The sequence below is a fragment of the Haemaphysalis longicornis genome, unplaced genomic scaffold, assembly GCF_048455015.1.
Source record: "Haemaphysalis longicornis isolate Haplotype H1 unplaced genomic scaffold, Haemaphysalis longicornis Haplotype H1 scaffold_6, whole genome shotgun sequence".
Taxonomy (NCBI): Eukaryota; Metazoa; Arthropoda; class Arachnida; order Ixodida; family Ixodidae; genus Haemaphysalis; species Haemaphysalis longicornis.
In genome coordinates, this window is record NW_027526407.1 from 23,189,555 (window position 1) to 23,205,408 (window position 15,854).

At 50.2% G+C, this 15,854-nt stretch overlaps 1 long non-coding RNA gene across 1 annotated transcript in view; it reads right to left on the bottom strand.

Moving 5' to 3' along the window:
- The window catches only part of LOC144142301 (uncharacterized), a 161,113-nt gene that overhangs the window by 46,416 nt on the left and 98,843 nt on the right, over positions 1-15,854 (bottom strand). Inside the window, exon 2 of the long non-coding RNA XR_013316940.1 lies at positions 9,610-9,774. This is a non-coding gene — a long non-coding RNA (uncharacterized LOC144142301). The remainder of the gene's footprint in view (positions 1-9,609; positions 9,775-15,854) is intronic.

Sequence of the window (15,854 nt, forward strand, 5' to 3'; positions counted from 1 at the left end):
TAGTGGAGGGCTCCGGATTAATTTTGACCACCTGGGGATCTTTATCGTGCGCCGAAATCTCGTACACACGGGCGTTTTTGCTTTTCGCCTCCATCAGAAAAGCGGCCGCCGCGGCCGGGAATCGAACCCGCGACCTCGTGCTCAGCAGCGCAACGCCTTAGCCACTGAGCCACCGCGGCGGGTTGACGGCAAGTCCCTTGCCGGTACGTAAGTAAACGTCCTTGTTACTGTTTTCCCGTGTGTCCGACATTTTTACTCACACAATTTCTACGTGGTCTATGTAAGTTTTCTCTTTTTCTGTATATATATATATATATATATATATATATATATATATATATATATATATATATATATATATATATATATATATATATATATATATATATATATCAGCTGTATGGCTATTGATGATTAAAAAGTAAAAATGGCTGAAATTTAAACCGTATATTTAATTCGACATTTCGGACTGGGACCGTCCTTCTTCAAGACTGAATGTGCCGCATTTATTCCGCATGACATCATTCTTGAAGAAAGATGGTCCCCGTCTGAAACGTCGAGTTAACGTAATGTTTTTATTGCGTCCATTTGTACTTTTCATTTTATATATATATATATATATATATATATATATATATATATATATATATATATATATATATATATATATATATATATATATATATATATATATATAGGGGTGTGTGTGTGCGTGTGTCAAAAACGATGAGGAAGGCATAGGGGAAATAGTGCATTCTTCTTGGGGTAGATATATTTTTGAAATGCTTCAAAGATAGAAACAAAAGGGAAAAACATGCCCTCGGTAGGGACCGGAACAACTACGTTCGGAGTACCGGTCCGATGCCACACCAACTAAGCTATCGAGGAGGAAGATTAAGGACAAATGGTCAACACAAGTGGCAAAATGGCTCGTACGGGCGAGACGAGTAGGTATCGGCCACTTGATCCAAAAATAAGTTCATTCCGTCGTCGCTAACGAGGGACACTTCATTTGGCAAACGAATTCGCCCGGTTCCGCACCTGTCTGTATCCGGCCGCACGAGCGGACAAACCTTCGCCATGCTACGGAGGCGAAAACGAGAACGTTGGCAAAATAAAACGGTTCCGAAAACAAGAGGAGAGGCTCGAAACGGCACGGCACACGGTGGCTCGGCTATTTTACGCCCGGGCCGCGTATCCTGTGCCCACCGCTTCGCTTTGCGGCGTAGAATGGGAGCCGAAACCGGGGGCCGTATCCGGCCATTGTGATGACAGCGGCGACGGCGGCGGAACAGTGCGTTGGCGTCGTCAACAGGCACGTGTCGACGGCTGCACTGCCATTGCGTTTCTTTGTCTCTCCTTTTTTATTATTTTCGCTCTCGTAACGACGACGCTGCCGTCATTGCTCACCGCTCAGCGGACTGCGCAGCCGTCATTGTCTCGCGTTCTCGACGCGCACCCGAGCTCGTGACGATGTGTGCGCGTTGTAGTACCGCCATTGCAGTGGTGCCGTCACGATCACGATGGTGTTTAACGCGCCGAAACTACACAGGGTATGAGGCGCGCCGTAGTGGAGGGCTCCGGATTAATTTTGACCACCTGGGGATCTTTAACGTGCGCCGAAATTTCGAACCCACGCGCGTTTTCGCTTTGCCGGGAATCGAACCCGCGTCCTTCACTCTTAAAAAGAGGTCTGGGCATTCACTTATGGAATACTAACAAGTTACTTGTCCCAGTATACAACTAGGTACTTAGTAACTGGAGGTAGTAAATGTAGCACTTGTCCGAATTACTAATCCCGAAGCAGGCAGTAAGCACCACTACCCCCACTAGTAAAGTCCCAGCGATAGCACTCTTCTGAGCTACATGCGTTTACTAACTGGCCATGCACAACCTAGTCATAAGCACGACCTTAATCTAGTCCATACTACTTCCTACACTCAGTTAATTTACTAGCCATGCAGTTGTTAGTGGCAGAGCCTACGTACAAAACCGCGGGGTAGTATAGGTTCGTAAGGAGTTAGTAAATACGGCCGTTACCACCTTTTTACGACCTTTTTATTAAGAGTGTTTGGCTCAGCAGAACAACGCCTTGGCCACTCAGCCACCACGGCGGTTATAGTGCTGCCGTACTTACAAATATGGAGGAGATTTCAGCGCTTTTCGAGTTATTACTGACGACAACTGTGCCTAAATAACCGCCTGACTAAGGCTTTATTGAAATTATTTGATTGAATGGTTGATTTATTGATTCATTTATTCATTGACTGGTTGCCTGATGTGGCTTGGCGTGACGTGGCGTGGCTTTTGTGATGTTCAATCACAAAATTCACGTGAGGGCGTTGCTGGCTATTTTCAGTCACTAAGCTATTTTCTGCCTATCTAGTTTAACCGATTGATTTTTTCTTCAACATTGGCATTTTTATTTTTCCGTCGAGGCAATCAAGTATACCAACGCTACAACGCATGCGCGGAACAATTATTGGGACAAAGGAAAGTTGAACACCAGCCTAGCGAACGACGGCTGATTAAAACAATCGCTCATGTGACATGAAAGGTCTGGGCTAACGCAACCACCAATAGCGTAACGGCGGAGTGGGGAGATGAGGTAATAAACAAGTAAATTATGAGAGAGGGCGACTTGTCGGTCGGGTGTAATTAAATTGGCTATCCTACATGAGATTGCCCCGGTGTTGTGGAAATGCAATTTCTGCAGGGAGGCCGTCGAACCGGTCTACAATCGACATTGGAAAATAGCTATGTGGAAACTACCCTGGTTAATTAGCCATGGTACAAACCAGCTACTACTCTTTAGTACAGCATAAATTAACAGACTCCGTGTTTCATTGGGTGAACGACCAACTCGAAACAAGTTTAATGACCGGAGGTCGGCTGATCGGCCATATGCATAACGGGTGTTGGATCACCATCGCCATTGGATAGCGCAAACTCCGTTAAAGCGAACGACCGAGGGATAAGAATTTCGTTGAAGCCAACCACTCGGGGAGAGGTCAAAATTTAAGTCAGGAGCTGTGCTATAGCCATCAAGAATTTTTTGACCCAGTGCCGTGTATCAGAATAGATATGCTATAAGGAAACCCAATGATTACGAGTAACCAGTGTACCTTAATTTATTTCTATTACTCCTTCCTTGCTACTATCATTTTTTACTTTCTCTCTCAAACGCAGAACACCCACTTGCTATCTCCACGCTGGCGGTCCGCGGCCTGTACACACCCAGAATACGGCCGTAATATTACGCCCAACAGCGAGCCTTATGTAAAACCGTATACAGGAGTGGCCCATCACTGCTTGTGGGTCGCAACACCGCAGTAATTAAACTTTTTTTATTTGTCATTCAGTAATGCGACAGCATAAAAAAACAAGTAAAGCGGCTTCGCAACCCTCAAAAACTATGCATCCTCTCGACCTGCAAACTTCCCTTAAACACCTCACTGATGACGGGAAAGGACTTCGGCTTGCGTGAAATCAAGAACGCCGCAGCCGCAAAAGAACCCGGACAAGCGTGGATAGCAGCGCCGGAAGACACTGTCAATTATCCAGAACGCATAAACAGAAATTACGGCCCGTCGATGGGGAAATACCGCTAGGAGCGTTACAACGTAAGTTCTCGTGGTGGTATACGACGCGCACGTGTTACCCGCCTCGATACAGGGAGCGGCTGCCAAACGAGCGGCTCGTCCGCGTGTATACTCTGACGTTCAATCGAGTTCCGCTCCTCCTAGCGTGTACAGGTACGGCGACTCGTGCCAAACCCACGCGACGTCACTTTGTCGAACGCAGCACGGCGCACGGCGACAACACACGAGAACGGAGGCCTTCGCCCTTTACAACACTCGCTTCCTAAATTAATTAGCAATTTTACCAAAATAACGGAATAAAAGCTGCTCCTCTTGGCAGCTGTCAGTCCTCTGCGGAATGATTGCAACCGGCGTGCGAGTGAGTGAGAAGTGTGAGAGAGAGAGAGAGAGAGAGAGAGAGAGAGAGAGAGAGAGAGAGAGAGAGAGAGAGAGAGAGAGAGAGTAGAGAGAGAGAGTAGAGAGAGAGAACACAGGTGGCACACGGAAGAAACTTCTGCAACAGCATATTATAGGCTCCTATACAGGTATGCAAGGTCACTACAGGCCCACCTGCCATACAGGCAACAATCCGGCCCACGAGTACATGTGGCCACTACGGGCACATGGGGCCGTGCGCGTATACGTGCGGCCGCTGCAAGTATAATGTGGTCATGTGGTCAATAAGGCAGCTCACGCGCATAAGTATACACTATGGGTATATGGGGCTACTGCGGCTACACAATGCCATACGGTCAATAATCCGACCCAAGGGTACACGTGACCACTACACGACATATGGGGCCGCAACAGGTATATGTGGCCACGGAATATATGTGTGACCACTGAAGATATACGTGACCACTGCTGGTATATGTGGACACTGCTGGTATATGTGGACACTGCAGGTATATGTGAACACTGCAGGTATGCATGTGGACACTGCAGGTATACATGTGGACACTGCAGGTATACATGTGGACACTGCCGGTATGCATGTGGGCACTGCAGGTATATGTGGACACTGCAGGTATGCATGTGGGCACTGCAGGTATGCATGTGGGCACTGCAGGTATATGTGGACACTGCAGGTATGCATGTGTGCACTGCAGGTATACATGTGGACACTGCTGGTATATGTGGACACTGCTGCTATATGTGGACACTGCTGTTATATGTGGACACTGCAGGTATGCATGTGGTCACTGCAGGTATACATGTGGACACTGCAGGTATACATGTGGACACTGCTGCTATATGTGGACACTGCTGTTATATGTGGACACTGCAGGTATGCATGTGGTCACTGCAGGTATACATGTGGACACTGCAGGTATACATGTGGACACTGCCGGTATGCATGTGGTCACTGCAGGTATGTGGGGCCACAACAAGTGTATGTGGCCTCCGCGGGTATACGTGGCCACGCGGTCAATAACCCGGCGTACATGTATATGTGGCCATTAGGCGCATCTGTGACCACTGCAGCTAGAGGCCAGTGACGTGTTTTACATGCGATAACAAACAGCAGTAAGGCAAAGAACAATGCTTCCGCCCCAGGCGTACACGGCCATAAAGAGCGCGATGAACGATGTGTTTGCCACGCGTCCAAGTTACATCGTTTCCCACTGCCAGCCTCCCTGGATCGCACGGAACAAGTTCGGATCATCCATTTGCTCGCAGCCAGCCTTTCACGCGTTATTCAACGAACACAACGTATACAACACGGAGCGGAGTGCTGCGAGAAAGAAGCAGGAACGGGCCGCTATACGCGAAAGTCGCGCCGTCTTTTTTTTTTTTTTTTTTTGCTTTCTTTTTTGCTGAAGGTCACAGTTCGCCGCAGGCGCGGCGCGCTGACTTCTTTTTGCTCGTAAGGCCCCGTCCCGACTACACAAACAAGACCTCCCCCAGCGCGCAGGAAGTCCGTCCGTGGGAAGCCGGTACTCGCCGCTTACCTCTTCTCTCCGGCCTTCTTCAGCTGAAGCGGCTTCGCCGCATTAATTGCGTGCATGGCAGTCGATGGGCAAGTTCACTCGATGAGGACGGAGCGTGCGCTCAAGCACTTCCGTATGTCTTCCGCTGTTAGTGCCGTGCGGCTAAGTTTTCTTTTTTATGTAATGACATCGACTCGTGGCGTGCCCGAACTTAGAAAGAAGGACTTCGGTGACTGCGGGCATACACTTGTAAACGTTTGCCGGAAGTCCTGGTGACTCTTCTGAAGAGTTCCATGGGTGAGGGAAGGTCCATGAGTGAGTGAGTGAGTGAGAGTGCTTTACCGTCACTACAGTTCTTTATTTAAAGGATCTTCAGCATACCATTTTTGGGGGAGGTTCACGACAACAAAGAACCCCGCTAACTGCAAAACTGCTATTTCCATGTGAAAGGGGAGCGCTTCCATCAAGTCTGATGACGAGAGGCCCAGTTATAACAAACTGGTAAACATGCTCGACCCGGCCCACGGTAACCAAGCAGTGCCACGCGTCACATGACTGTCACACTTGTACAAGCTCTTGAAAGCTGTCGGGATAGAATGCAGGGTGGCTTGCACAGTAAGCATATTCTCGGCCCACTGCTTTATACTGAATCAGGTTGACGGTCAGTCCTAATGGCCTTCGAACAGTCCCGACATTGTGAAGTCACGTGACCCCCCCCATTCACTAAGTTACAGAGCAATTCATTGATTCACAGAACATTCAAAACACACATGCCTTTGGTGGCTCCACTGCTTACCCCAACAGATATCTCGAGATTCATTGGGATGTCTCCATACGATACAGATAAAGAATACTCCGAAAACAGATTTTACCGCGGCGCTTTGCAATACATCATCGCCTATATTTTGAAGTACCGCATACACGCAATGCGCGCATGCGGCTCGTAAGTAAACACTCCAGGGTAGCCAGCCCTCAGGGTGCCCAAATGTCACCCCAAGAACCGCAAATGTCGACGACGTCGAGTTAAACCGTACAACACTGAGCTAGCCTAAGCGAGCACACGGGGGACTGCGGCTTTCATAACGGGCGACAGGCAAGGGTGCACACAAAAAAGAGAAAGACACAAGGACAAAAGTTGGACCGGACGCAACCTTGTGGTCGCGACCTCACGAAACGCGTCAATGCACGCGCTTGCACGCAGAAGCCGCACGCAGCAGGTTCGGGTAAAGGCTGTTCCGCCCGATTACTCGCGTATATACCCGTACATATGCACGGCGCCGAGTTTAGGGCATCAGCATTCGCCGGTTCCGCATTGAACGGCCGCGAGGGAGCGCGCAGGGCGACTTACGCTGCACTCCCGCTGAGAGTTGCACAATGGGGCACGCGGTAGGGGGGGAGCAGCGCCGTCTTTCTTGCACTCTCAGGTCGCTGCGCTGAGGGTCGATGCTTCGGCCGATGCCACGACCGGATAAAGTGCGTCGTCGCCCGAGAAAAAGACACCTGGCTTGCGGTAGGCCGTCAGGCGAAGAGTTCAACTACTCTTAACCGCCCAGCGTGAGGATGCCGCGATGTGTATCGGCGCGTATACGGGGACCGCATGCACGCAGAAGCGTACGCATTCCTACTCGCGATCGCGTAAGTATACTCGTGAGCTAGTACGTACTCACGAGCGTGTAGTCGCGGGTGTACGCCATTACACACTCGCACGTGAGTACGTAAACATCGTAAGCGCGCGCTCGGAAAGCACGCGTTCGAAAGTTAGTCCATACTCGCAATTGGTCTCGATTTGACCACTGCGTTCATTCACCGTCTATCAGAATTCCCTTTTTCCGTAATGTCCGTGCTCACTCATACCATAGTAACCCTTGACGGAGTACAAATGAATTCGATAGAGTGTATTCAGTGGTGAGGAGGACGGCCGGCCGGCCTCTTCCAAGTAAATTATCAGTAGATATGCTAGCTCATTGGCCACCACGGTGACATTTTTCTGCACTCTCCGTGGTTACTCACCGTTAGACTAACCTACGAGTGGGAGTACAAAGGAGTACGAGTGGGAGTAACCATCAGCGAGTGCGACAACCCACGGCAGTGAAATCATCAGTCTGTGTACTCGCGGGCCCCTAGAAACCCATTTTGCTGCCATACCCATGCTCATTCCCTATCACCCTCACCCATGAGTGTGAATACAAATGAGTACGAGTAACGGCAATCATCAGTAAGCGTCCTGCCATCTACAGCGTCCCGCCAGTAAGCGTCCCGTTATAGCTGTAAAACTGCGTAAGCGATGGAGTTGAATGTACTTTTCTTCCTAGATGCCCATCAATCTCCGTTACAACGCCGCATATGTTACGACAATAGAGTTTCGTACTAGTATATACTAGAGGAAAATCTGGCGCCACTGTCTAGGGGAGCCGCGCTTCAGCGCTCCACTTGTCCTTGGCATGGCTCATGAGCGGGCTAAAAAGTTGCATCTGGCTGCAAAAACGCAGTAATATTACTGTACAAGATTAATCAAAATGTGTTTTGTTGTTATAAAGCAAAGCTACAAAAATATTTGTCAGGGATCACTTAGAAGCTGCATGCGAAATGAACGAGGAAAAGGTGTTACCCCTTTTTTGTTGATTTTCGCTTCAAAACAGAAAGAAGCCATGTGGCTAGCCAAGCCAAGTAGGCGAGGAACGTCGCTAGCTGCAATGGCGGCGCCCACGACGGCCCGCGATTGCAGCGCCAGATTTCCCTCTAGTATATTGTCGCGAAGCGGAGGTCTGATGATGTTTTCTAGTTGTTTTTAGTTCTGTGCCGCCGCCGGGGCTCCTCCTCCAAAGTGTTGTGTGTAAAAGCGCTACGGACGCGGCTCGGCCACCGAGGCCCCGCTTTTCTAAGAAACGTGTTGCCGAGTGTGTCTGCCCGTCGGCCGACCGGGAGACGACGGCTGCTGGGGGAAGCGAACCCTCGCCTCGGCTTGTATTACCGCGGCCGCGGCGTTCCATTCCCCCTGTGGCGTGTGCGCTGCTCGCCTCCGGGCTCCGTGTTCTTCAGACGACCTTCCCTTTTCCCCTGTTTACTTTAGTGTGTTTTGTCTAACTACTTGCTCTACGCCCGTAATTCTCCGAGTGCGCGCTTTCGAGTCGAAACCTTGTGTCTGTGTTTTTGGTCATTTTCACGTTGGCGGGGACATGTCTGATTGGAGCTAAGAAGCGTCTTCCTGATTGGCTGCGGGTGTGCCTTAGCCTTTTCCCACCCGGTCCGCACACGCTAGGATGCGCTTTTTCCCCCAATGCGCCCCCCCAAAGCAAATATAACGCGGCCCCTCTGGCGCGAGAGGGCGAGCAACACCAGGAGAGCCGCACTCTGCCGCTCGTCGTCGTGCCCTCCCGCCGGGAGCCATTCGCCCGCCAACTATGTCCCGCTAAGTACTCTGAATCTTTGACTGTCTTTCTAATCTATGTAACAAGTGTATTCATTCTAATTCATATGTGCTAAATGTCACCAATGTCATCTGTAAAGTAAACAAGTTAACTTTAAAACCTCTTCGACGTCTCGACTTTTTCCTTCCGATCTTCATGCTACAGTAGCGGCAGTATGAACCAAAATACTACGTTACAATATATTAGTATTAAACTCTATGGTTACGACTAGCGTCACTAAATAAAGGCTTTCGGAGTATCGGCCCTCTTCTCTCATTGTTATGTGCCGCCAGGATTTTCATTGGTCGGTCGGCACCACGTGATATTTGTTTACATATGGGCGCAGCCATTTTGTTTCTGGGCGCCCCTCCTCTCTCTCTGCTGCGAGGACTCTAGAGCGGCCGGTCACACTCTGCCCGTCACAACCGGTGCGGTTTCGTTTGTAGAAATGGCAACACTGCAAGCCAGAAACAAAATGGCCCCCAGACGCTTCCAGGTGCACGAAGTGGCGGTACTCTTAAGCGTAGCTTATTTAGTGACGCTAGTTACGACTAGTCGCCGCACGTCGCAATAATGTCGTCATGGCAGGGGTGTGTGTTCGTTTGTTTCATTTAAGTAGTCGCAGAAAGGCGAGATGAGATGGGTTGGAGCGTTAGTGCGGCCACGGTTAGGGAAGGAAGGGCGACTCACCTGCAGGTCTACAGGGAAACCGTGGAAGTTGCCGTGTCCGCCGTCCAGACCTCGACGAGGCAGCCGCGGTCCTCAGGGCAAAGGCATTGACGGGCAAAGCTGCTGCCGATGGGCCCGCTGTCACGAACAGGCTTCCAGCTCTTCTGCAAGACGACGATCGTCCGCCTGCGGGAACGAAAGAAAAGATGCAACACATCTCTGTGAGGCTTTCGTCGACACTGATTACCACAGGAATAAACAAAACGACTGCACTGACAGCTTTCGAGTGCAGCTTTCTGGCTTATCGCAGTTCTTTCAAAGTGATTAATCCAAAGTTACTCAGCGTAATGCAATTAATCTTAGCACAGCTTATGTTGTGGAGGAAAGTTTCCTATATACGTAGTTTCAGGTTTCGAACGTTGATCAGGATCCAGAGGCACGGAAAGTATCCCACTGAAATTTGCTGGCAGTAACTCTGGACAACGAATTGCACAGAAAACTGTTTATAGTTGTGCGAGGCCTTTTTAGCATGTTTATATTCAAGCCTACGCCTTGCTGTGTGCGGAACATCCTTTTTTTTTTTTTGACGTGATTTCACAAGATTTCCGGGCGGTTGCCTGTTTAAGGGAGAAATCTAGGGATGTGACGCTATGACAATCACTCGTCGACGTTCTGTGCATAGAACTACACGAGAGAAGACATGCACCCGTCGCTAGCATGCACAAGTGACCAGCACTCGATACACAGTCGCATAGTGGCTCTACGGTCGAAGACTAAGTGAATCATCAAACCAGCGTGAATGCAGAATAAAACCGTGAAAGTAAGCTGTCAGTTGACCAAGTAAGCAATAACGCGATTATAATAAACAAGGCGCTCAGTGGCATACCCGAGTAAAGCAACGCCACATGCAGATATTGCCATCGGAGATGAAATAACTTTTTTTTCCCTCGGTCTTTCTTGCAAAACTGTTGAACACACTTTCCAATACGGTGACGTTGAACACCGTCGCATATGCAAGAAGAAAAAAATGGCAAGTCATACCAAGAAGAAAAGAAACCAGCTGCTTTGGCAATCGAGCCGTTCTTACATTTCATCACAAAATGTCATGTATGCCCGGCTTCACCGAAAATTGTGTGCGCGCATGGCGCGCGCCCGTACATACCTATTTCATCCAACACAATTCTATGCCGCCCGATATATCCTCCGACTAACGCGAGGCAGCTAAGGCCAAAACGCATTGAAAACGTGCTTTAAACATTTGACATGGTAAGCGGCGGTACGGCATTTAGAAGGACAGCGTCCGCGAGCGAAGAGCTGATCTTAGGCCTTCTTAAGGACAATGAGCGGGTCACCAGCCGGCGCGACATATCCCCAGTGTCGCAAAAAACTAACCAATATTCAATGTCGCGAACTTCCAAACAGTGATCGATGTTCTCCAAGAAGCACGCGTCTAGAAACAGAGCCGAAGGAGAGTGGTGGCGTACTTACGGTCAGAAACCATCAAAGCCGTCAGTGGCGCAAGTCTTCGGAGCAAACCGCTTAAGAGCCGCAATACCCCGATAAGAGGTTCTTCAAATATGCTGGCATGTGGTGGAAAACTGAGGGCCAAAGGGTCACTGCAGACCACTGTCTCCTAGCAGGCTACCGACACTAGGTTAGGAAGGAAGTCCCAAGGTCCTTTGAAGCTAGAGGAATGTCTCTAACGCTTGCCTGGACCGCGAGAAACGCAAGACACGACGACACTGGCGGAGCACGTCTGGAACGCTACTACTTCTTCGATCCCCATCTTCAATGAGCTCGACGCAGCGGCGCCGGTGTATGAGAGAGGGAAAACGAAAGAAATAAAAAAGGGGCTCCGAAAAAGAGCTGAGGTAATCGCAGAGCTGCCTGCACCAAGACCGAAACCTTCGCCTTCCCAACGGCATCAATGAACGCGTATACGGCTCGTAGTAGTATAGTACTCACGTCAGCACACCTTACGGCACATCCGCTGCCGATCACGATTTCTCCCCACCCTTTCCTCCCCGTAGCCCATTCTTCGGTGTGTCTACGCACGGCTGATACGCGAAGGTCTTCACCTGGTTCCGTCCCTTCCGTTATTTCCACATCCTGTCTTCCCAAGGTACCCCTTTTTCTCATTTACGCAACGCTAGGTGCCTCTCGCATTCCCCTCAGCTGTGCAACCCCCTCCTCGCCCTGCTTCCCATCCCCCTTTTCCTTTCCTCCCACAGGAGAACGTGGAAGCCCACAGGGCCGCCCCCTGCGCCCACCCCTCTTCCTCCACCCTTTGCGTGCGAAAAGGAACGATCAGGGCTCAACTCCGGAAGGAATCTCTTCGGCAGGTTGTCGAATGAAACGTGCGCCGGCACCCTGCCATCTCTCCGTTTCTTCCTTCCTCCCTTTGCAGAGGCTCGCCCCCCGACCGGAAGTTGCGCCGGAACCAGCCTGCTGAGGGATCTCTGGCTCGCGTTTTTCGAGACTCCCAGAGCAGGTTCGAAGGTCACGTGGGCGCAGAAGGAGGGGTGACGGAACTAAAGGTCTGCCTATAATACCACCAGCGACCGTAAGAGTGAAAGACGAACAAAAGCGCGGAGCCTGAAGAAAAGAAGAAAAGACTACGAAGAGGAAAGCACCTCGCACTCGCGGGTGCCAAACCACTTCTGTGTAGTGACTAAAACACATAAAAATGATAAGCTCAGATGCTACAAGAATCATTCACCAATTGCCGAGAAGTTAAAAGTGTGCACAGAAGTGCGGCATGCTGCAGCCTCCCTGTTCCCCAGCCGCCTTATAGGTGTGAACAGTTCTCGCGGGAACTCCAACCCCGTTACGAGACGCGAAGCCCGGCTCGCGGCTTGGGGACCAGCTGCCAGGAACCTGTTTCCTGTTGGGTAACGTTGCGTGAGACCAAGAATAAAGGGCTGCCAATGGGGAAACAAATGAGCCAAAAGGGCTCCTGCTCCCACACTGAGCGCTGATCTGTGGAACCGGAAGTTCAGAAATGGAACAAACGGCAGCAGCGGAGGCGCTACGTGTTGGAGGCGCGTTCATCATTGTAGACGAAGCTCCGCTGATAGAAAGGATTGGCGACTGGAGTGAGGCTCTTCGTGTCGTCCCATATTGTTTGCCTACCGCTGTAAGTAATGGAGGAAGGATAAGGTGTCCACGGTAGCATCTAGCAGCTATGATAAGACCCCCGCTTGTACTGCATTGCCGACATCAGCCGTATCTCTCTGTCCTCGGTCCGTCAGCAGCTCAGACTTCTTTTCACTTCTTCAATCCTTAGCAAAGAAATATTTCACTTGGATGCTTGCGGGAACATTCCTAATTCGAACGCTGCAACTTTGCTTGCAACGTCTGGTCTTAGGACAGCTTTTCGAACAGAAGTAGAGAACGACAGGTAGAAGGGAGCTAGACAGGAAGCAATAAACTAAAGAGGAAGTAAAGAAAGGCGAACGAGGAAGGAAGGAAGGAAGGAAGGAAGGAAGGAAGGAAGGAAGGAAGGAAGGAAGAGAGGAAGGAAGGAAGGAAAGAGGGAAGGGAAATTTTTCGCATAATCTCTCTCCAATGTCCAAACCTGCTCTCTTCAACATTGCGAACAGCAGCATGGTTTTTGGAAGTATGCCAACGCCATATACGGACTTTACTCCCTTTTAGTGATGGCTTAATTCTAACGGATCCGATTTACACAAAACAGCTCACAAGAGCTCACAACCTCTTAACAAAAAAACTGAAAGTGCATGCATTGAAGTAACTCATTACAGACTCATTCTTGAGCAGGAGAACAACAGGGGATGGGCGGAAGGTCTAAACACCGCGGCGAGACAAGAGGACGAAAAAGTCGGAGTAGGCGATACGACATAAAAAATCATGCACCGTTCTTCTAACGAAGACGATGGTCGAACAGGAATCTTTCTCGATGGATTCTTTGGTTGGCCAATTCCACACTGCGAGCACGTGCTACTATGGACGTATGCACTTTTCCAGAATACCCACAGCAACTGTCGGGTGTGCGCTCCGTAGGCCGAAAGTTGGCGTTTGGGGTGTACGGCGCGAATCGGTACCTGCTGCTTGGCGTTCGCTTCGACCATGTCGAAATGGAGCAATCGGATAGACGCCGGCTTCATAACGCGAGGGGGGAGCAAAGTTAGATTCGGGCCACATGAGGCGTTTTTTTCTTTCAGTTCACCCACGATCATTCATCATCATCGTCCAAAAAAGTTGGCTTCCCCGCAGGGCGTATTGACGTACAACGGCATCTGTGAGGACATTTCAGAATTAGGACTATGGCAGACTGGCGCAGGATGTGGGGTAGCAGCATCTGGCGCAACCTTGGCTCTGCTGACAGCCAATAATGGCTGATGATGATGACGATGATGGTAATGATGATTGTGGTGGTGGTAGTGATGACATTCGTCGTCGTGTAGGCAACGAGACATCTACCTGGTTCCCAAATCAAACGCGCTCGCCATGTTTATGGGAACGACAGCTGTTTCCGAAACCAAAAACGAACACGCTCCACATGTTGAGTAGTGTTTTCTTTGTCGAAAACAGTACGGAAAACCGCAGGCGTGAACTTGCCTTTAGATATTAGCGAGTTCCCGCTCGACTGCGCGTAACTTAACGGGGCGGCTGGTGCCGCGCGCGCAGGAGATCTCCAAGGAACGATGCGAACAGTTTGGGGTTCACTTGAAGAACTGTTTATTATACGCACAGGTATACACTACAGAAAGAGGGTAAGGGCACAACAAAGAGGAGAGTCTTGGTGCCTCAAATGGCGATGGTTGGCGTCGGTTCGTCTGCAAGCGCGCACACATATAAACACACGTCGCTCGCTGGCGCCGCACCGTCCGTTGTCTGTGGCATGGTGTCGGATGCGCCGCATGGTGTAAACAGCGGCCGCTTTTCGTTCCGATCCTCGTCTTCGGTTACTTGATCCGGGGCCTCCAAAGTCCTCCCGAGCTCTTCCCCGTCAGCGACGTGTAAACTTTAGACACGCCTTCCGAGAACGGAGGAATTCTTAACACCACATACCAGTATGCGCTACCACCACATTTATTATTCCGAGGCTGGACTGCGCCTACAAGCGAATGAAAACGTAACTGGGATTACATTTGCGCAGATCTTCGCATTCGCTCGTCAGAAACTCAAAATCGTTTCCTTCTGGTCGCCTCGTAATTTTTCAGCGACGGCTGAAAACAATAAAACGGCCTACAAGCCCGCCAGAAAACATCGTTCCGCCGTATAGTGCCCACTAGGGGAATGGCGCACTTCGAGGAAAACGGCGCCCCCGCAAGGTCGGAGCAATAACTTTCACTCCCACCGTTTCCTCAAAATAGAGAGCTCATGACTTCGACACAGAGAGAGAGAGCGACAAAGGCGGAAGAAAACAAACAAAAAATAAAACCCCGAAGGCGAAACAAGAATAGGCAAACGGAAGTTGGAGAGGAGAGGGCCGGGGGAAACGGGTCGTCTCCCTGCCGCCGACGACGACACGGACGAAAGGAAATCGGTATACCGTTACCGACCCGATCCACTAACCCAGCCGCCTTTGTTTCGCGACTTCCCCCGGCGCGCACTCTCCAAAGGCCGCCGACGCCATTCCAGGAGACGCGGCGTGCCCGTCCCGTTCGGCGCCCATTCACGACACAAACCGCCGCAGACGACGACGACGACTCCTGGGGCACGGCGCGGCACTCAGCCACTCACAGAGCTGAACAATGCTCCCGCCGCCACGCATGGGGTGCTGGGAGAAAGAGGGAAACCCTCGACGGCTACTGAGTACATAAAACGGCTACGGTGGCACATAAAACGACTGCTGCGTACAGACCACCGTGTGTCCGGGCTAAGCGGCGGCTAGAGCGTGTTCCAGTAGACGAACAGAGCGTTGCGAAGATGCCTGAAACGCTTTAAACATTCAGCACGTTTTGTGGGATTTCGCACCTTCTTCCAGCATATTTGCACCCTTTCTTTTAATACCCAAACGATAGGGTGCGGTGTTAAACACCCTAATCGGCCATAAATACCAATCAGCACCCTTTTCGGCTTTTGTTGCACCCTTTTAAACGGCTATTTAAACCCTTTATTTTGAAGCACCTCATGTTAGGGTGGCGGAGCTAAATTAGGGTGCTTAAAAGGTGCAAAAAGGGTGTAAAATGTTGAATGCACCCTTTCAGCCCCCTTAAGTATGTAAAAATGTTTAGCGTATATCCTAAATTATAATAAATACCGACCTTTCAGAAATAAACTAGCGGAGAACTTGGACC